The following is a 21,557-nucleotide window of genomic DNA, read 5'->3' on the forward strand; positions in this document are numbered from 1 at the left end:
TACCCAAAGTAAGGAAATACCTCATATGCGTATGTAAAGTGTTCGGCGGGCGCAGTAGAGGGCTCAGAAGGGTAGGAGCGACAATGGGATTTTGGAGAGTGAGTTTTTCTGAAAGGGTTTTTGGGGGGCATGTCCCATTTAGGAAGCCCCTATGGTGCCAGAACAGTGGACCCCCCCACATGTGACCCCATTTTGGAAACTATACCCCTCATTGAATTTAATAAGGGGTGCAGTGAGCATTTACACCCTACTGGCGTTTGACAGATATTTGAAACAGTGGACTGTGCAAATCAAAAATTTTATTTTTCATTTTCACAGACCACTGTTCCAAAAATCTGTCATACACCAGTGGGGTGTAAATGCTCACTGCACCCCTTATTACATTCCGTGAGGGGTGTAGTTTCCAAAATGGGGTCACATATGGATATTTATTGTTTTGCGTTTGTCAGAACTGCTGTAACAATCAGCCACCCCTGTGCAAATCGCCTCAAATGTACATGCGCACTCTCCCTTCTGGGCCTTGTTGTGCGCCCCCAGAGCACTTTGCGCCCACATATGGGGTATCTCCGTAGTCGGGAGAAATTGCATTACAAATTTAGAGGGTCTTTTTTCCCTTTTACCTCTTGTGAAAATGAAAAGTATAGGGCAACACCAGCATGTCAGTGTAAAAAATTTATTTTTTTACACTAACATGCTGGTGTAGACCCCAACTTCACCTTTTCATAAGGGGTTAAAGAAGAAAAAGCCCCTCAAAATTTGTAAGGCAATTTCTCCCGAGTACGGCGATACCCCATATGTGTCCCAAAACTGTTGCCCTGAAATACGACAGGGCTCCAAAGTGAGAGAGCACCATGCGCATTTGAGGCCTGAATTAGGGATTTGCATAGGGGTGGACATAGGGGTATTCTATGCCAATGATTCCCAAACAGGGTGCCTCCAGCTGTTGCAAAACTCCCAGCATGCCTGGACAGTCAATGGCTGTCTGGCAATACTGGGAGTTATTATTTTGCAACAGCTGGAGGCTCCGTTTTGGAAACAGTAGCGTACCATACGTTTTTCATTTTTTTGGGGAGGGGGGCTGTGTAGGGGTATGTGTATATGTAGTGTAGTCACATGGGCAGAGGTTCACAGCAAGTTTGCCGCTGGAAGTTTGAGCTGCAGAGCAAAATTTGCGCCATCTCAAACTTGCAGCACTCAGTGTAAACCTCCACCCATGTGAGTGTACCCTGTACATTCACATTGGGGGGAGGGGGCAAACATCCAGCTGTTGCAAACTCCGAGCATGCCCTTTGGCTGTCCGTGCATGCTGGGAGTTGTAGTTTTGCAACAGCTGGAGGAACACTGGTTTGAAAACACTAAGTTAAGTAATAAACTTTCAAGTGTTTTGCAACCAAACTTAATGTTTCCAAACCAGTGTGCCTCCAGCTGTTGCAAAACTACAACTCCCAGCATGCATGGTCTGTCAGTGCATGCTGGGAGTTATAGTTTTGCAACAATTGCAACAGCTGGAGGCACTGAGGTAGGAAACGGACAATGTTTCCCAACTAGTGTGCCTCCAGTTGTTGCAAAACTACAACTCCCAGCATGCCCAGGCATGCTGGAAGTTGTAGTTCGGCAATATCTGAAGGATCAGATGTTGCCGAACTACAACTTCCAGCATGCTTGGGCAGTCTGGGCATGCTGGGAGTTGTAGTTTTGCAACATCTGGAGGTCCACAGTTTGGAGACCACTGTATAATGGTCTCCAATCTGTGCTCTTCCAGATGTTAGAGAACTACAACTCCCAGCATGCCTGGACAGACTGAGCATGCTGAGATTTGTAGTTTTGCAACATCTGGAAGAGCACAGATTGGAGACCATTATACAGTGGTCTCCAAACTGAGGTCCTCCAGATGTTGCAAAACTACAACTCCCAGCATGCCCAGAAAGCCAAAGGCTGTCTGGGCATGCTGGGAGTTGCAGTTTTGAAACTCTCAGAGGCAGCAGTGAGATCGCTTAATGGTGATCTCACTGCTGCCAATGAAGATGCCGCCCTGCTGCCGGAAACTCACCTCCGGGACGCAGCGCCGCCGGGACCGCATGGAGGACGTCGCTCGCGCCGGGACCGCTCGGGACACCGCTCGGACGGGTAAGTGACACCGGGGGATGGGTCAGGGACACTTAGCAGAGCGGCGTGTGTCCCGATCCCCGTGATCCGGACTCACACACCGCGCTGCTAAGTATTCTGATAGCGAAACGCTGCTATCAGCTAGTCAGATTTGACCAGCTCATAGCAGCGATCGCTGGGCGGGGTGGGGGATGAACCCCCCCGTGGTCGCATGGTAAGATGGCTGGCTATCAGTGATAGCCACCATCTTTCCGGGCGCTGCTGGATGCCGCGAGTAGCGGCAAAAATGTTCATGACGTACCTGTATGTCATGGGTCGGGAACACCTTGCCACCCATGACGTACAGGTATGTCATAGGTCGGGAAGGGGTTAAAAAGCTCTGTATCATACATTTCCCCTTGCTCACATTGTGTGAGCTCCCGGCAGAAGAAAGTGGGCATTCCCCAGCAGGCGCAACATCACTGAAGCCTGCGAGAGCTATGCCTCGCCATGCCCCGCACACACTTCCTGAGTTTGGTCTCCTGTCAGGCCGGAAGGAGACCAAACTAACTGTTTTGCGCTGCGGCAGAGAACAGAACAGAGCCACCTAATGGCCGTTTTTTCAATCACACATAAAAAACATATAAGGGTTTAATTTGGTGACAGGTACTCTTTAACAAAAACAGTTTTGCCTGCACAATACTAAGCCAATACTTACAATGAGGAACATGTAAAAAACTTTTTAAGAAAAAGTGTGAGGGGAGTGCTACTAAAATTATTTTTTAATGAGGAACATGTGTCAGATAGCCTTCACATCAATCAAAGAGGCATGCAGGAAGATTCCAGATTTATTCCAGGCAGAAATGTTGTAAAAAAGCACCGTACAGCAGGTGAAAAGGATGATAGATTGTGATGGTAGTAGACAGATTGAGCACATGTGGAAAAGCAAGATGGCTGCTACCAGCAGGAAGTGAAGGAATGAGCTATTACATCACAGCTAGGGTTCAGGAACACAGGAGGTACACACAGTAATAGCGGGGACATGACAAGAAGCACGGATAGAAAACATGCAAGACAAGGAAAGAGGTGCAATTGTGTAATAATAAAACTAACCGGGTAAAACAACATTCAAAGCATGGGGATAAACTTGTACTTGATATCACGATTTCAAATAAACCTGGATTTGTGCAAATGTCCCCACTATGTCATGTGTGGTCACTATTTCAAGAAGGATCATGAACTCTGCAGTATAAGGTCTCCATCGAGTCTTATAATCAATGCTTCTTTTGTAATAAGAATAATGATTGTATCAGAAGTGCACAGAGAACACTACAAGATCAGCAAAAGCCAAGAGGATGCTGCCAAAGGAGCACTTAGAGGATTGTGGCACAAACGCGAGGTGCACTGCACGTAAGAGTTCCTTGCTCTTAACAGCTTATAGAATAAGGGATAAGGGATGCTTTTGGGACCCTATGCTGAATATGTAGGGTAACCCCCGTCCAACAATGTGCCATCTTTATTATTGGTGTGCTCCCATCCATCCTGGATCTGGCGGGGCATTCCTGCTTTTGGAGTGATGTCCTTCCTTCCCAAAACGGCCCCCACATGTCCCGCATTTAACTGTAAATGCCTCCAAATTAGGCACCGACAGTTAAATGTGGCGCTTGGTGGGAAGTTTGGCAGGGTAAAGAGCCATAGGCTCCTCACTCTGTCAATCACTCTTGTGCCTGTTGCTGCATTTAGCCAGCAAACACAAGAGGCCAAGCTCTTCCTCTGGCAGCTCTGCACACAGATGATGTCATCAGATGTCGGAGCACAGAGGAAGAGAAAACAAGAGAAGAAGAGGCTGTGCTAAGGGTACCGACGGGGAAGAAGACCAGCGGAGGTAATTATGCTGGAGGAGAGGGAAGGAGGGGGATTCTGCTGCTGATGCCTACTATGGGGGAAACTACTGCTGCCTATTATGGGGGAACGTCTGCTGCCTACTATGGAGGGAAACTGCTGCTGCCTACTATGGGAAACTTATGGGAAACTGCTGCTGCCTACTATAGGGGAAACCTCTCTTACTATGGGGAAACTGCTGCCTACCATGAGGGAACTGCTGCCTACTATGGGGGAACTGTTGCCCACTTTCGGGGAACTGCAGCAAACTGCTGCCTACTATGGGGAAAACTGACACCAACTATGGGGGAACTTCTGCTTAATATGAGGGATCTGCTGTCTACTATGGGGGAAACTGCTAGATACTATGGGGGAAAACAAATAATAATAAATAAAAATTCATTTAGTAAAGAATTTGGGGTATGTATTCCATACATATGTGTAGTATGTATGGGAAAATGCCTCAAAAGGATCGGCATAAGTGGAATTCTTAACCAGTAAGTAAAAAATCAGTCTTTGTTCATGGTTCTTTGTCTGCTATTATTTAGTAAACTTCTGTCTAGCACCTCCTATTAACAAATCATTCAGCATAAAATGCTACATATGGAACAAAACAAGTGTGAAACACCTGACCTCATATTAACACTGAGAAACATATGTTCAGAGTGTGGGTAAAGCCTGTGAATCATGACAATGAGACGTCACCGAATGCAATCAGTGTAATGTGGCATGATGTAGTCACATCATCTGTGTTCTCTACCAGGGCCCCATTATCACACTTCAATAAATGTAAATGGATAATGTTACTCGACTGCAGTGTTTTCCAAACAATGTGTCTCCAGTTGTTGCAAACCTACAACTCCTAGCGTGCCCAGACAGTCAAAGGAACAAGAATGTCATCAGGAGTCAGGGGAAAATGGCAAATTTGCCCTTGACCCCTGATGACATTCAGGTTGGTATGAAACATGGTGGGGAGATGCTTTTAAATTTTTATGCATCCAGTGCCATCAGTTTATAATGTATGATTACCTTACCACCACTGATGATAGGTTGCTTTTACATTCTGGCTCATGTGTATATATTACACACTTTATCTACCATTTAGGGTCTTTTGTGGGCCCTTTGGTCCTTTTTGTATCTGTGGACATACTGTATAATATCTCATATTGAGTTAAGTTGGCAATGTAGAAATCTGGGGATAGAAAGTTCCAATAATGGTTACTACAGAGAGCTATGTTTTGTTATGTAACAATCCATGAGTAACAAGAAGTCTAGGATTTGAAGCTATATAGAATGCAGTTTGGCCAAAGATCCCTCAATGCTAGGGGTTCTCAGCGGTGTCAGATAGCCGTGTGCACTACTGAAACAACTAGGCTGAGGTGACAACTTGTCAAGTCATATGGCTGCATTGCTGAATGACTTTAGATGGTCAGAGGCATCTAGGGGAGGGGGTGCAGAGGGGTCTGGAGGAGGAGAACTGAGAGGTCTTTGAGGAGGAAGAGGATCTGAAGCAAGACTTAGGAGTCAGGGGGGACATAGGGTCTGGAGAGGGACAAAGGGTTCTGAAAAGGGCCATAGTAGTCCGAGGGACACAGAGCGATCTGGGGGACATAATGATCTGTGGAAGACTAAGAAGTTTGAGGGCAGAAGGGTCTGGAGGAGGTCCATATAGGAGTGGCATTTAGCTGAACTGAGAAGAAACAGTGTGTGGCAGTATTTTTTTCAGGGTACAATGTCTAGCAGGGTTATATTCAGAGAGCACAGTGTGTAGCAGGGTTATATGCAGAGGGCACAGTGTGTGGCAGGGTTATATTCAGAGAGCACAGTGTGTAGCAGGGTTATATTCAGAGAGCACAGTGTGTAGCAGGGCTATATTCAGAGAGCACAGTGTGTAGCAGGGTTATATTCAGAGAGCACAGTGTATAGCAGGGTTATATTCAGAGAGCACAGTGTGTAGCAGGGTTATATGCAGAGGGCACAGTGTGTGGCAGTATCTTTTTCAGGGTACAATGTCTAGCAGGGTTATATTCAGAGAGCACAGTGTGTAGCAGGGTTATATTCAGAGAGCACAGTGTGTAGCAGGGTTATATTCTGAGGTGCAGTGTGTGGCAGTATTATATTTAGAGGGTAGAGTTTGTGGCAGTGTTATATTCAGGCGGCACATTGTCTGTCAGGGTTATATTAATTATTGTCTTCATATAGAGGATGAGAATCTGCTGACAAAGTGAAGAACCAATGATGTCCAGGCATCAAACACTGCAGAGGGAAAATGTAGTTGAAAGAAGTCTTGGTGCCTTGATAAGATGGAGAAGATAAAGACTACAGAGAATATGTCACCTGTGAGTCACTGATATCATTATATATTCTGCTGGACTATGTCCCATCTGCTGGAGTCACTTGTAAACTCAGCAGTGATGATGGGTGAAACTCTACCCAAATCTGTGTCGCCCCAACTGTTGCTCTTCAGGCATTATGGGAATTGTAGCCATGCAACAACTACAGAACAACCTGAACTGATGTGATCGATGGGGATTACAGCCTTAGACCCCATAAAAATGAAAAGGTCTGCTTAGTCTAAAATGCCCGAGCTTATTTTTGTTCCCAGTCAGGGCCTGAAATGCCTGCACAGAAGATTGGACAAGTAAAGCTTAAATATAGTGTAGCCACTGTGTTATTTTTTTTTTTTTGATTAGAACAACTGATGGGGCTACTTTGCATATATATATGGCAGAAGAATTTGGAAGTTACCTTTATGGAGTACAGTGCCCTTGCTTTGGCCAAGAACAAGATATTTTTTATAATATTTCTTTATAACAGAGCCAAGCGTATTGCAATGCTTGCTACAGTCTCAGTAGCCTTGATTCAGGACAGTTCTATATCTAAGCCTATTGTGCTGCATGGTAATAACTCACTACTGAAGTATCAAGGTTATATACAGAACTGCCATATACGCAAAAACATGAACAAGATGAGACATCCTGTTATGCGGCATTATTCATAATATAAGATGAAATATAATGCATAACTTCTCTGTAAACATGTACGTTAAACATTGGTTTGCCGGTGAAGCCACTTTTCTATTTTCTAAAGCGTTCAAAACAGTTTATAATACTGTGAATAATCCTTATTACTTGTGCTATTCTAATAAAGTCAAAGCTTGATGCAAGAAAGAAAAAGAGCATTTCATCAAATTGTAGCTTAAAAAACCCCACAAAACTACAGCCCCTCATATTGTTAGGAGTTGCGCCGTGGTCAGACATGCTGGCTGCAGGCACACTCCTCCTCAGCTGCCCGGTACTGCCGCACTGCGATTTGCATCCCATGATGCGATCGCATTCAGCCTTCCTCTCCTCACCTCCCTCGTGGTCCCGTGTGCTTCCTGCTTGCCAGCGCGCGCATCTACACCTCTAGGGCGCACGCGCGCCTGCTCTGTGAAATTTAAAGGGACAGTACGCAATTAATTGGTTCTTGCTGCCTCATGACCCTATAAGTACAAGCACTTCCCTTTTGACCCTTGCCGGATCTTTGTGCCTTATCAGCCTTAGAGAAAGTGTTCAGTTTTGTGTCTTGCCTTGCTGTGTATCTGACCTTTTTGATAGATATCCTGACCTTGCTCCTGTGCCACCTGCCCACTGAACTCTTGCTACGTGACCTGACCTTGCTACTGTGCCGCCAGCCCTGACCTCCTGTCTGTCCAGACTTCGCATTGCCTCTTTTTTTCCTGTGCCACGTTACAACTCATAGTCATATCAGGGGTAGCGACCTGGGTGCCGCCTGCCACAGCAAGTCCATGCCGCTTTGCGGTGGAGTCTGGTGAAATGCAGCGGCACCTTAGACTCCGCTCCCTGGTACAGCCCACGTCGTCATCTACATAGGTACAGTAGATCCACTTCATCCCCAGTAGTTTACACATATTACTACAAATATTAAAGCATGTTAAACCCCTTCAAACAGAACACGGTACATGCCTGGTGGCTTTCTAGGGTTTTGTGAGTCTGATCAGGATGTCCGCTATGCAGTGTGACAGTCCTGAACAGTTTAGATTGCAGCATGAGGTCTCCTTTTACCTCAGTGCCTGCTATAGACTCTCTTTTAATATAGTCTGCCTCAGGAACACTATACAAGTGAAGCACCAATTGTACTGTTCACTGCTATACCATTGCAGAGCATTGACTAGTACAAGCAATTGAAATATTTTTGATAATCAACCCTATGATCAACTCATTTAAAGGATAGGGATATCATGTCTAAACGAGGGGGGTCCGGCGGCACGATATCCGGGCCAGCACTGCTGCATTCATGAACACGGAAGCCTGGGGCTACATACTCGCCATCACTCCCTCTCCCACAGACATGAATGGAGGGGCATGGCATGATGTCACAAAAATGGAAGCCCCTGGTTTCCATATTCATGAACGCCACAGCTCTGGCTCAGAGATCGCAGGGTCCCAGCAGCTGGACAACCCACGATCAGACATGTTATTCTCTATCCTTTGGATAGGGGATAACATGTCTGAGCCAGATTACCTCTTTAAGGGCACAGGTATCCCTTTGTTTCTTGCTACAATTTGACAAAGGGCTCTTCTGTCCGATATGTGAAGCTTTGTTTAAATTTCTAATTTTTTACTCAAACTACTGGTACATGCCATAATCATCTCCCGCTTGGACTAATGCAACATCCTTCTATGCGGCCTTCAATTTAACACTCTTGATCCCCTCCAATTCATCCTCAACTCTGCTGCTTGACTAATTCACCTCTCACCTCCCTTCTCCTCTGCCTCTCCCCTGGGCCAATCCCTTTAATGGCTACTCTTTTCCCAACCTCTCAAGACCTCCACCTGTTCTAAACCCCCCTTCCCCTCTACTCACCTCGCACAATATTCTCCAAGACTTCTCCTGTGCTTCCCACCTACACTGGAAAGCACTAGCCCAACACATCTGGCTCTCACCCACAATGAAGCAACCTAAAGACCCATCTCTTCAAGCAAACCTACGACCTTCAAAAATCCTGCTGCCACTGCACTATGAATGGCTACTTAGTTTCTCACCCCTCTCGGTGTAGATTGTAATGTGGTGCCTTGGGGTGTGTATGGAAGTTGGAGTGTTGCTGTGAGGTATATCACGGTTATAATTAACTCTTGTCAGTCTTGACGCCAGGGTGAGGGTTAAATGCTGTACGGCTTGCCTATCGCCACCCTTCCCAAAAGCGATAGGTAGATGCAGAATAAATTATTGTCCACAACCAGAGCTTTGCTGAAAACTTGCGTAAACTTTTCTGAAGATTTTCTGTAACATGCGAGTACAGGAACAGTCTTTATAACAAAGTCTATATACAACTTAGCTGAGATTGACGTATGGTTGGGACTTTAGTAAGTTCTTTAGTTTAGTAGGATTTAGTATGCGCAGATCCGCTGGATTTAGGGTTATGTTTAGGTCCAGGGTCCTTGCTAGAAGTAGTGTGGAAGTTGTAAGAACTAACGGTTTCATTTCAGGTCAAGGCCGGCAGGCTTTGGCCCAGTATCTGTCATTGTAAGTTGCGGAGGTCCTACCTCATGAAGTGTCAGCAACCCAAGAGCTGATGATGCTGCTTGCTTTGCACGCAGGAACAAGAGCACGAGAGCTGATGCTGCTTGCTTTGCAGTGCAGGAACAAGAGAGCAAATCATTGGCTGCAGATCCCTTATATGGGCAGGGGCTGGCCATTTTAGGATTGGTCCACACCATCTGTCAATCAGCTTTACAAGGCATTGTGGGTATCACATGTCCCATGAACCTCCAAAGGTCCTTTTTACCTACCATAGAGACTAAATCACAGTCACATGACCCGCAGGTCCTGCGACGCTATGCAGGTAAGCATACATATTACATACAGTATTTACATTTATTTTCGCAATATATTAACTATTTGAGGGGTGACTAGGGGATGACTAAAGAAGCGGACCCCCAAAGTTCCTAGGAACTCTGACTTTGGGGACTAATAACCAAGGTACAGTATGAAATACGGTACCGGACACCACAGTAAGCCCTCATGGGCAGGGCCGTCTCTCCCTCTATATCAGTCTGCAGTTTAGTCTGTGACAAGTTCAAATAAATAATAATAATAATAAATTGGCCGGCAGAATTAAATGACATCCGTTGCCATGGCAGTTGCATGTCATGGCTGCCAGTGACATCGCTGGATGCTGAATATTGTGCCTTTGCTAAAAAGAGGCTGGAAAAAGGCTCTGGATTGAGGAGCAGTACCTTATTACAACCTTTTAGACTAAATCTCTTTAAAGTAAAAGTTGAAAAATGGCACAAAGACAAAATAAGTAAAAGATATAAATGACTTGACTGTCCATTAGAGAAAATATCCTAAAGTAAAACTAATCATACCCTAAATACTGTCGACAGATATGCTTTACGGCACAAAGAAAGTGTTGGATCCTGTGGTCTTTTCGGCAGTACTATTGTAGAAGTCAAACATTGATGCCACTGTAAAATGTCACGAATAACAAGTCGCTTTCTCCCTAAAGATTTCCATAGCATTTAATATTCTGTGCAATTCTCAAATAGCAAAAGAGAAAAAACTTGTCTGCTGTATCACAACAAGAACGACCTATAAATAGCTCATTATTATACAATTATCTCTTAATATTTCCATTAAGCAAATTCAAAGGAAAATTTAAATCAAAGCGATTTTTTCCGGTGACTGACTCAATGAAAATGTTTATTGTCATTATACGTCTATAATTATATGGATCCTTTACATCTGAGCATTCTAATTAAACATGTGGCCAATGGTTCTCAGTTTTTACATTACTAATCCTGGAGTTCGTGTGGTAAATACCAAATGGAAAAAAATAGTATTAAAATGCCCAAAACTAGAGCTTGCCGCAGTGTATAAAAATGTAAAAACAGACTAAAGGCTTATGACGTTGCAGTGTTACTGCTCAGTATTGTATAAAGCCACAGTACGGCCATCAGAGAGGTACATAGGGTATAAAGCTGACATTGAAAATTTTGGAAAAAAGTGCATCGAAAAATGTGCAACATTACGATAAATTTGGCTCATTTGATATTGACATAAAGTGGAATGGAAAAGGTAGCAATGATGAATCCTTTGTTTTCCAACAGTGTTGAAAACTCGTCATGTGGCTCATCACATTGAGTGCAACATATTTACTTATTTACAAGAAAATATCATCACTTTTCCACTCAGAATCTCTGCCGTATCCATCAGCCCAGCATGCTCCATGTGGATAAATTCATGCTGCGTAGAAAACAAAGTTCATAGAGCTTTTGCGCGAAAATCGGGATTTTTGTCAAATATGCTATTCTAAAGATTATGGGGGAGATTTACTATAACTGGTGCAAAGTAATAGTTGACCATAGCAACCAATTAGATCTCATTTTTTCATTTTTCAGGTACCATCTTAAAAATGAATTCAGTGGTCCCTCAACATACGATGGTAATTCGTTCCAAACGACCCATCGTTTGTCGAATCCATCGTATGTTGAGGGATCCGTGCAATGTAAAGTATAGGAAGCTGTACTCACCTGTCCCCGCCGCTCCGGACCAGGTCCTCACCGCTCCCGATGCTGTCCCAGGGGCTCCCGATGCTGTCCCGCTGCTCCGGTGTCTTCTTCCCGATCCTCCGGCTTCTTCCGCATCTTCTGCAGGGTCCGGGCCTCGCTTTCTGGTGACGTTATTACGCTGCTGCGCCGGCGCGGCGTGCGTAGTGACGTAATAACGACGCCGGAAAGCGAGGCCCGGACCCTGGACAAGATGCGGAAGACAACGGAGGATCGCAAAGTGGACCCGGAGCAGCGGGAATAGGTAAGCGAACCTGCCAGGGATGCTTAAACTGCTATCCGACAGCAGCTTAAGCATTTTGCGCTGTCGGATAGCAGTTAATGCGATGGCCCCGACATATAAAAGCATCGTATGTCGATGCTGACATCGACATGCGATGGCCTCTGAGAGCATCGTATGTCGATTTTATCATATGTTGGGGCCATCGCATGTCGGGGGGTTACTGTACCACAAATACACCACTATTCCTGTGCACTAAGAAAAGAGGGCACCGTCATTGGGAATTAAAGGGGTAAAACAATATGAGAAGAATAAAGGATTGCTTACCTGTCTGCTCCAGTTCTGAAGCCACCATTCTGTGGGTCTCTTCCAATGTCAGATAATCACTGTGCTTACTAGTTGAGCAAATACTCAGTTGTACAATTCCAAGAATGAATTGCCTCTCCAGTCCTCCCACCTCACCTACTTCATTCCCACAGCACTCCCCCACCAAGAGCTACTGCAGAACATTGCATAATACTGTAGACTGTCTCTTCACAGAGCAAGTCTACAGAGCTGCTATATTCATTCCCTATCTGCTCCTCTGCCTGTGGAATTGCTTAGCACAAGGCAGACACACCTTATTCTTCCCTAAATGTTGGCATAACATTGCAGAAAAGAGTTTAAAGTTGAGCCACTGGGATAAGTTTGGCGCATCTAGTCTAATTCTTAACTGTCTACATTTAAAGTGAATGCATTAGCTATATATATATATATATATATATTTCATTATTTAGATTTTTTTTTTTTATGTTTGGAGCCAAATACTGAAATATTCTTTTTTTCTGATTAGGGCTCCTTTCACACTATTTGTATCTCCATTTTAAAGACCCTTTACAATGTCCCATTAAGAAAACCTTTAAAGGGGTACTCCGGGGGAAATTTTTTTTTTTTAAATCAACTGGTGCCAGAAAGTTAAACAGATTTGTAAATTACTTATCAGCTGCTGTTATGATCCACAGGAAGTTCTTTTCTTTTTGGATTTCCTTTCTGTCTGACCACAGTGCACTCTGCTGACACCTCTGTCCATTTTAGGAACTGTCCAGAGTAGGAGCAAATTCCCATAGAAAACCTCTCCTGCTCTGGACAGTTCCTGACATGGACAGAGGTGTCAGCAGAGAGCACTGTGGTCAGACAGAAAGGAAATTCAAAAAGAAAAGAACTTCTTCTGTACCATACAACAGCTGATAAGTACTGGAAGGGTTAAGATTTTTTAACAGAAGTAATTTACAAATCTGTTCAACTTTCTGGCACCGGTTTATAAAAAAAAAAAAAAATATGTTTTCCAGTGGAGTACCCCTTTAAAAACGTCCGTTAAAAAATCCCATTCAAGTCTATGGGATTTTTTGATTATCCGTTATCACCTATTATAGCCCTTTATGAATAACTGACGTTATTTGTGACAGGAGAAAAACTAGTACATGTAAAATGTTTTCTCCCATCACAAATAACATCCGTTATTCATAACGGGCTATAACAGGTGATAACGGATAATCAAAAAATCCTATAGACTACAATGGGATTTTTTTAACTGGCGTTTTTAAGGGTTTTCTTAACGGGACATTGTAATGGGTCTTTGGAACGAAACAACATATAGTGTGAAAGGAACTTTACTTTTTACTTTCTGATTTTTTTTAATTTTATTTCTTGTACATTATTAGCAGCATTTAGAGATATAGGTTAGAGCAATTCCATGGACCTTGGTGACAATAGACTGGCCTAGACCCTATTCTTATCACGGCATCTATGCTGTTTACTGGGGGAGGGTGCTCATCAGGTTATACTAATGTATTGCAGCATAGTATAACCTGTAAAAAGGGAAAAATTAAATAATAAAAGGTTCTTCAATAAAAATATAGAGTGTAGAAAAAGAAAACAAATGCCCCTTTCCCAATAAAAGCCCTATATTATCATTAAAAACAAACAAACACAAATCATGTACTTACTAGGTATTGCCATGTCCGTAATGTACTATAAAGCTATAATGTAAATTATCCCACACAGTGAATGTTATAAAAAAAACAACAGAAAAGTGCAAAATTGGCAATTTCGGTACAAATAGCGGAATAAAAAAAGGTAGCAGGTATCAAAAAAATGATACTAATAAAAAGACCTCACTCAATGACAAAAAATAAAAAAGTTACGGCTGTCGGAAAATAACACAAAAAAGGGTAAAAATTTTTAATTTTGCTCAGAAAAGGAAAAAGTACATAAAAAGCTATATAATATGGGTATCGCCATAATCATACCGGCCCACAGAATAAATGTGACATCACTATTACCGCACAGTGAACACCATAAAAAATTTATGAAAAATAACTGCCAGAAATTTTACAGATTTTCACAATATTTTTTTTTTCACAAAAAATGTCACATGTGTCATCAAAAATGCACAACTTATATAAAGTACAATATGTCACGAAAAAACGATCTCAGAATCGCTCCGCTCAGAAAAAGTGTTCTAAAGACACATGTCAAATAAAAAAAAAAAGAGCCTGGTCATTACCTCTGGTATCTCTCTACTGGTGTCACCTTTTACCATGCTCATGTCTGGGATAAGGAGGACACTGCTGGGAAGTGATCTGTACAGGACAGGCAGTCTAAGCTTATTATAAAATGTACGGGACAGAGTGAAAACTGCAAGATTTTAGGATTATTTTAGAATATAGATAGTAAAATGAAAAATTAGAAAAAAAAAAGCAAAAAAAACACCAAAAACTCTTCAAAAGTATGTTTCATATGAAAATGTAGTTTACACAATTGGTCATCTTCTGATGACATATTCACTTTAAAGGGGTACTCCACTGGAAGTGCCAGATAGTTTTGTAAATTATTTATATTAAAAAATATTAATCCTTCCAGTACTAATCAGCTGCTGTATACTACAGAGGAAATTATTTTCTTTTCTTGAATTTCTTTTCTGTCTGACCACAGTGCTCTCTGTTTATACCTCTGTCCATGTCAGCAAAAGTCCAGAGCAAGAGAGTTTTGTAATAGGGATTTGTTCTACTCTGGACAGTTCCTAAAATGGACAGAGGTGTCAGTAGAGACCACTGTGGTCAGACAGAAAGGTAATTCAAAAAGAAAATAGCTTCCTCTGGAGCATACAGCAGCTGATAAGTACTGGAATTAAGCTTTTTTTTTTAAGGAATCAAGTTCACCCACACTAAACCCAATACACTGGGTTATTGTATGGGTGAACAGGAATCCAATGAGGATCACTTACTTTTCTTCCTCCAATTGCCGCTGAGTTATGCGGCGGTAAAGTAGCGAGGCATCGGCGCATGCGCATTAACAATGGCAAGAGCTCTGGCCATTGTTACTGCGCATGTGCCGGTTCCTCGCTACACCCGGAAGTCGAGAGAAGTGGGCTTCAGCGAGAGGGTGAAAGGTTTGCATGCGCTCTGCAGACAAAGTGCTGCGCTCACGGGGCATGAGACTCCACGTCACTAGGACATGAAGTTGAAGGCAATAATTATGCTTTGTAAGGGGGCTGGCTTAGGTCGCGTCAGAGGATGACAGCCGGCAGGGGCCCCGCCTGGAAGCGCGATGCAGGGGCCGAACAACAGAACTTTACTGACACATAACTCATCGGAAATTGGAGGAAGAAAAGTAAGTGACCCCTCATTGGATTCCAGTTCACCCACACTATAACCCAGTGACAGTTTTCCTTTAATAAAAGTCATTTACAAATCTGTTTAACTTTCTGGCACCAGTTGATTTAAAAAATTTTTTTTCCAGCAGAGTACCCTTTTAAAGGGGTAGTCCTCTGCTAGACATCTTATCTCCTATTGAAAGGATAGGAGATAAGATGTCTGATCATGGGGGTCCTGCTGCTGGGGCCCACCGCAATCTCCCACAGCACCCGGTGTTCTAAACAAATGCTGGGTTCCTGCGGCAGTGGTCGTGACATCACGACTATACCCCCTCGTGACATCACGCTATGCCCCCTCCATTCATGTCTAAAGGAGGGGGCATGTCGGCCGACACGCCCTCTCCCATAGACATGAATGGAGGGGGTGTGGTGTGATTTCACGAGGGGGCATGGCCATGACATCACGATAATGGCCTGCAGCGGAGTACCTCTTTAAGACAGTATGAATAACTCTGTCTCACACTTGCTTATTTTTGTGCCCATATTACGGGCAAGTGTCCTGGCACAACTGCAGGGTTACATAATTCACAGCATCATACTGTAGATCCCTATGATACTGGGATTTCCGATCGGGCCAGGGAAATTCAGCCCTAGTAGGCGCATGTAAAATGTGTCTTAAAGGGGTACTCCGGTGAAAACCTTTTTTCTTTTAAATCAACTGGTGGCAGAAAGTTAAACATATTTGTAAATTACTTCTATTAAAAAATATTAATCCTTCCTGTACTTATTAGCTGCTGAATGCTACAGAGGAAATTATTTTCTTTTTGGAATGCTCTCTGATGACATCACGAGCACAGTTCTCTCTGCTGACTTTATTATAATAATAACAACAACGCTTTATTTATTGTTGCCCTTAGTGGGATTTGAACCCAAGTCCCCAGTACTGCAAGGCAGCAGGGCTAACCACTGAGCCACCATGCATTGCTGCAAAAATGGACAGAGATGTCAGCAGAGAGCACTGTGCTCGTGATGTCATCAGTGTTCCAAAAAGAAATGAATTTCCTCTGTAGCATTCAGCAGCTAATAAGTACTGGAAGGATTAAGATTTTTTTAATAGAAGTAATTTACAAATATGTTTAACTTTCTGCCACCAATTGATTTAAAAGAAAAAAGGTTTTCACCGGCGTACCCCTTTAATCAGAGTGTTGGTTGGACTGTCTTATTCTATGCACAGTATCGTGATCAGAGAAAGAATACATAAATACAGACTTCTATAACCTGTCAGTGACTTAAGAGGCGCAGATAAGAGGACACTTTGCACCATGTAATAAGCAGTTAACTTCAGTAACTTACACAGATTTAGCACTGTCAGCATAACAAGAACCAATTATTTAATCTCAACCCACACAGGTATAGAAATAGATTCGTAAGCCTGCGCAATATGTATACTCGTGAGCGGAAATGTTTTCTTTTTGTGTGTGTGTCTCCACTATGGAAGCCCTGCTCTGGAGAGGTATGTGGGAGTGGAGAAAGGTAAAAAAAAACACTATAAAATAGGCATTGCTTTCATAAGACACATCGGTTTTCAGGATAGTAAATACAGTATGTAATCAGAAAGGACGTGGGTTGTTCTGATAAAACAAGTATTACCTTAAATCTACAAAATATTCTTAACATACTTTGATATTCCAGGAGGATTCGTATATTGGCGCACAAAAGAACAACCACTTCAAATCAGACGCACGATTCCCTACTCACATGTGCGCGTGTGTGGACTCACTGGGGGAGATTTATCCAAACCTGTGCAGAGGAAGAGTGGTGCAATTGCCCATAGCAACCAATCAGATTGCTTCTTTCATTTTCCACAGGCCTCTAAAGACTCTGATTGGTTGCTATGGGCAACTGCACCACTCTTCCTCTGCACAGGTTGTGATAAATCTCCCCAACTGTGTATCTCCAGGCGTGGCCGTTGCGAAACAGTTCCTAGTTCATCTATAGCACAGTCTATGTAAGAGTAAGTGACAGAAAGTCGCAATCACCACTGATGCCAGTCTCACTTTACTTAGAACATGTTCGGCAGGTACAAAGGTATCAGATGCGGGGGGGGGGGGGGGGGGGCGCCTCCACGGGACGGTGTCCGTTTCGTGTGGCAAGCACACTTCGTCTAGCCAACGCTCCGAGATGATGACTTAATTCTGTACCGCTTTTGTTCTTCATTCTTGACACCCTCCTCTGATATATTTTTTTATTTCCAAGTAGAACCTGTCATCTTTCATTCTGCCTGAACCACAATTCATGAAGGCAGACCCCAGCAGCTTCTCCCCACCCCACCAGCCATGATTGATAGATCTCTCCCCGATTGGGTATAGGGAGAGATCTATCAATCCAGGCTGACGGGGATAGGGAGAGACCACCAGGGACTGTCCTGATGGCTTATGGTTCAGATAGCATAAAAGTGATGACAAGTAAGTGCACAGGATCACCTTTCCTTGATCACAGAATTCTCTATATACTCTGTGTAACTTTTTGTTCGACAATTGCTTTAAAAAGGCTTCCATGATTTTTACCCATTTAGAGCACTTTGTGCAGTGGTCACTGATTTACTAAGTGCAAATGTCACAAAACAAATTGTCGCACGATCCCAGAAATAGATTATTTCTCAGGTCAATTCAGCCCTGCCCTACATTTTCTGTGCGACTTCTGAGTCAGGGTTTATGCGACTTTTCACACAAAAGTCGCACATTCAAAGAAAATCTGCGACTTTTTTAGAAGTTGAATCAGAAAATGCATCAAAGTCTGTGTCCCGTTTGATAAACTTGGTGCAAGTCCACAACTATCACCGCAACTTTTGTGCTCCAAAACAGTTAAGAATTCACTCCACTCTTTGTAAATGCCCCCCAATGAGTTTGCACAGGAAAACCACACAAGGTTGGCGTTTTTTAGAAAAATCATGTCCCCCATTAGTCTAACTTCTATGACCATGCTTCACTTTAAGTTGCTCAGATCACTCAATGTTCTCATTCTTGTGTAAATTTGCGCTGAAATTGATCCACAGAAAATTTTGTGCCGTCGCCTGTCTAATTTCCATACAGGTAAGAACCGATTGTGAAAGGACCATTGGGGGAGATTTATCCAAACCGGTGCAAAGGTAAAATTGCCCAGTTGCCCATAGCAACCAATCAGATTGCTTCTTTCATTTTGCAGAGACCTTGTTAAAAATAAAAGAAGCGAACTGATTAGTTGCTATGGGCAACAGGGTAATTTTTCCTCTGGACAGGTTTTAATAAATCTCCCCCATTGTCTCTAATACGATGACCATATATATATATATATATATATATATATATATATGGATGCAAATCATAAAATGTTGCAGTATCTTGTAACATTTTATGTTACAAGATACTGCAACATTTTATGATTTGCATCTGCATCACTGGACTAATACGGCTACTCAAATTTACTATATATATATATATAGACACAGCAATGACGTGGTACACACCCCTCCAACAGAGTTAGGTCTCCCAAGTTAGTAGAAAAAATGAAAAAAAAAAATAATGGGAACCTATAAAACTTCACTTTTATTTTTGTCCTTAATTAAAAAATAGTGACATTTGTCTAAAATATATAAACACTTCGACCGACACCAGTGTACGTTCTGCACCAAGGTTTTCTCCTTATTATGCTTTTATTATATCACTGTGATTATTAATCGTTCTTGCGCAGATAACACAGTTCCACTGTTAGAGTTCCATAGTTTAACGCCAAAAATTGTCCTTATTGTACCGTTTTTTTTGGCCGTATAAGACGCACTTTTTCTTCCCCAAAACTGGGGGGGAAAAGTCGGTGCATCTTATACGGCGAATACACGCCTATCGCGGCGGTCCCTGCGGCCATCAACGGCCGGGACCCGCGGCTAATACAGGACATCACCGATCGCGGTGATGCCCTGTATTAACCCTTCAGACGCTGCGATCAAAGCTGACCGCCGCGTCTGAAGGGAAAGTAACACTAACCCGGCTGTTCAGTCAGGCTGTTCGGGACCGCCGCGATTTCACCGCGGCGGTCCCGAACAGCCTGACTGAATAGCCGGGTTAGTGCTTCTCCGTTCAGGGATCCGCTGTATGGCCGGCGCTCTCCTTCCTCGTCATCACGTCGTCGCGTACGTGCGTCGGCGTGCGTAACGACGTGATGGCGGCGACGAAGAGCGCGGATACCCGGCCGGCAGCAGAGACGTTCCAGAGCGACGGGGACACGGCGACAGCGATGGAGCGACATCCAGGGCAGCGGTGACGGGTCCGGAGCGGCGGGGACACGTGAGTATTACCATCTCCTGCAGTGGTCTTCAATCTGCGGACCTCCAGATGTTGCAAAACTACAACTCCCAGCATGCCCGGACAGCCAACGGCTGTCCGGGCATGCTGGGAGTTGTAGTTTTGCAACATCTGGAGGTCCGCAGGTTGAAGACCACTATTGGGTTCAAAATCTTTATTTTTTTAGATTTTGCCCCTAAAAATTGGGTGCGTCTTATACGCCGGTGCGTCCTATAGGGCGAAAAATACGGTAATTTACATGAACAAAGCCCACCAAATGTGTTATTGCTAGAATACAAATACAGTTAGTTGGTGCAATCTAAACTATCCAGCACACTTCAGACTTATGGTTCACGATTCACACTTTCTTCAATGCCAGACACATATTGTTCCTTGAAAGAGTACGTTGCTATTCACACACTGTGTTTTTTATTTCCTTTATCCATTTCAGTTCCCTTTTAGTAGAACGGTTAGTATTCCTCATGCAGTGTGTGAATATTTGAAGGGTATGAAAACTTGCTTCCCTAGATGAAGGCGCTTCCTCCAGGAGAGGTACTGAACAATTTTTATTTTATGTTGGCAACGCCTTTCAATCTTGAACTAGGATCTTCGTCTGGCATCGAAATGCGTTGCCAACATAAAATAAAAATTGTTCAGTACCTTTCCTGGAGCAAGCGCCTTCATCTAGGGAAGCAAGTTTTCATACCCTTTTGATTTTCATCAATATACTGGACTGACGGTGTCATCCCTGGCACTTCCCTGTGGCAGCTGCCCCATACCTTGACTTTACCAATGTTACTGTAGGTGTTGTTCTCTGAGCGCAACACCTAAGGGTAAGGAGCCTAATATTATTACTGCTTCATTATAATGTAGCGGTCTTCATGAGGGGCGCTCCCTGCTGTCTTTTTTGTTTCTTTCATTTAGTGTGTGAATATTTGTCACAGTATGTACCCTGTATTCAGCCACAGCGACATGTATATTCTGGTCCAATTTTTAAATGTTGATCTTGCGTTTTTAGAGCGGTTTCTTACTCATACTTTACACTTTATAGTCCAGCCATTCATTTCCACTATTTGCTAATGTCCTATGTTACTGTTGCAGTAATTGCTGTGGTGAGCCTTAGAGTAGAACACAATAAAACCTTTATGGCTATTTGAGTTATATGCACAACATGCACTTTTGATAAATTGTTGAGCATTCGCTGTACTCTCGTACTCCCCACAATATATATATACATATATATATTAGCTGGCTGTGGGTTACATTGTTATAAATAAGCACTAATATACTCTGCGGTTTTAGTGCGTTTTATAAAAAAAAAATGTGCTCACTCTCACTTCAGACACTCCTTCCACCTGCGTTATCTCTACCACACATTCAGGTAATCACTGATTTTATGACAAGACAAGGAGGCTCCATTATGCTAACTCTTCTTTACTGATAAAACATAGGAGCAAGGGTTAACAATATATTTTTGAGAAAAAATTGTTATGCAAATTAGGCATGAACATTAGCCAATCAATGGTCAACACAGGTAATATAAGGTGTACCCTGGTAAAGCACTTCTTCTTTGCTGCTCTGCATCAAGGTAAGTGCTGTTAAACGTTTTTCTGTCATATATATTATATTAAAACCTTATATATATATTATTATTATTTTCTTCTTATTTTCCCCATATAATCTTATTTTAAGACTATACTTCCTTCCATAATCACTATTCTTTATAACCAGTTTGCATTTACATATATGTGTTCCATTGTTCATACTAGTCATATTCACTGTGTCTTCATTCCCTGTTTTTTTGTTATTTTCCTAATTAGGTAGGTATCCTCTCACCCTACTTCCTT

At 43.0% G+C, this 21,557-nt stretch overlaps 1 protein-coding gene and 1 long non-coding RNA gene across 2 annotated transcripts in view; one reads left to right on the plus strand and one right to left on the minus strand.

Moving 5' to 3' along the window:
- STK32C (serine/threonine kinase 32C) overlaps positions 1 to 21,557 on the minus strand; it is a 377,838-nt gene that overhangs the window by 144,355 nt on the left and 211,926 nt on the right. The gene's annotated exons all lie outside the window — the stretch shown is intronic.
- LOC130281608 (uncharacterized) overlaps positions 17,279 to 21,557 on the plus strand; it is a 58,073-nt gene continuing 53,794 nt past the window's right edge. The window contains exon 1 of the long non-coding RNA XR_008846053.1: positions 17,279 to 17,408. This is a non-coding gene — a long non-coding RNA (uncharacterized LOC130281608). The remainder of the gene's footprint in view (positions 17,409 to 21,557) is intronic.

Source organism: Hyla sarda, chromosome 7 (genome assembly GCF_029499605.1).
Source record: "Hyla sarda isolate aHylSar1 chromosome 7, aHylSar1.hap1, whole genome shotgun sequence".
Classification (NCBI taxonomy): Eukaryota; Metazoa; Chordata; class Amphibia; order Anura; family Hylidae; genus Hyla; species Hyla sarda.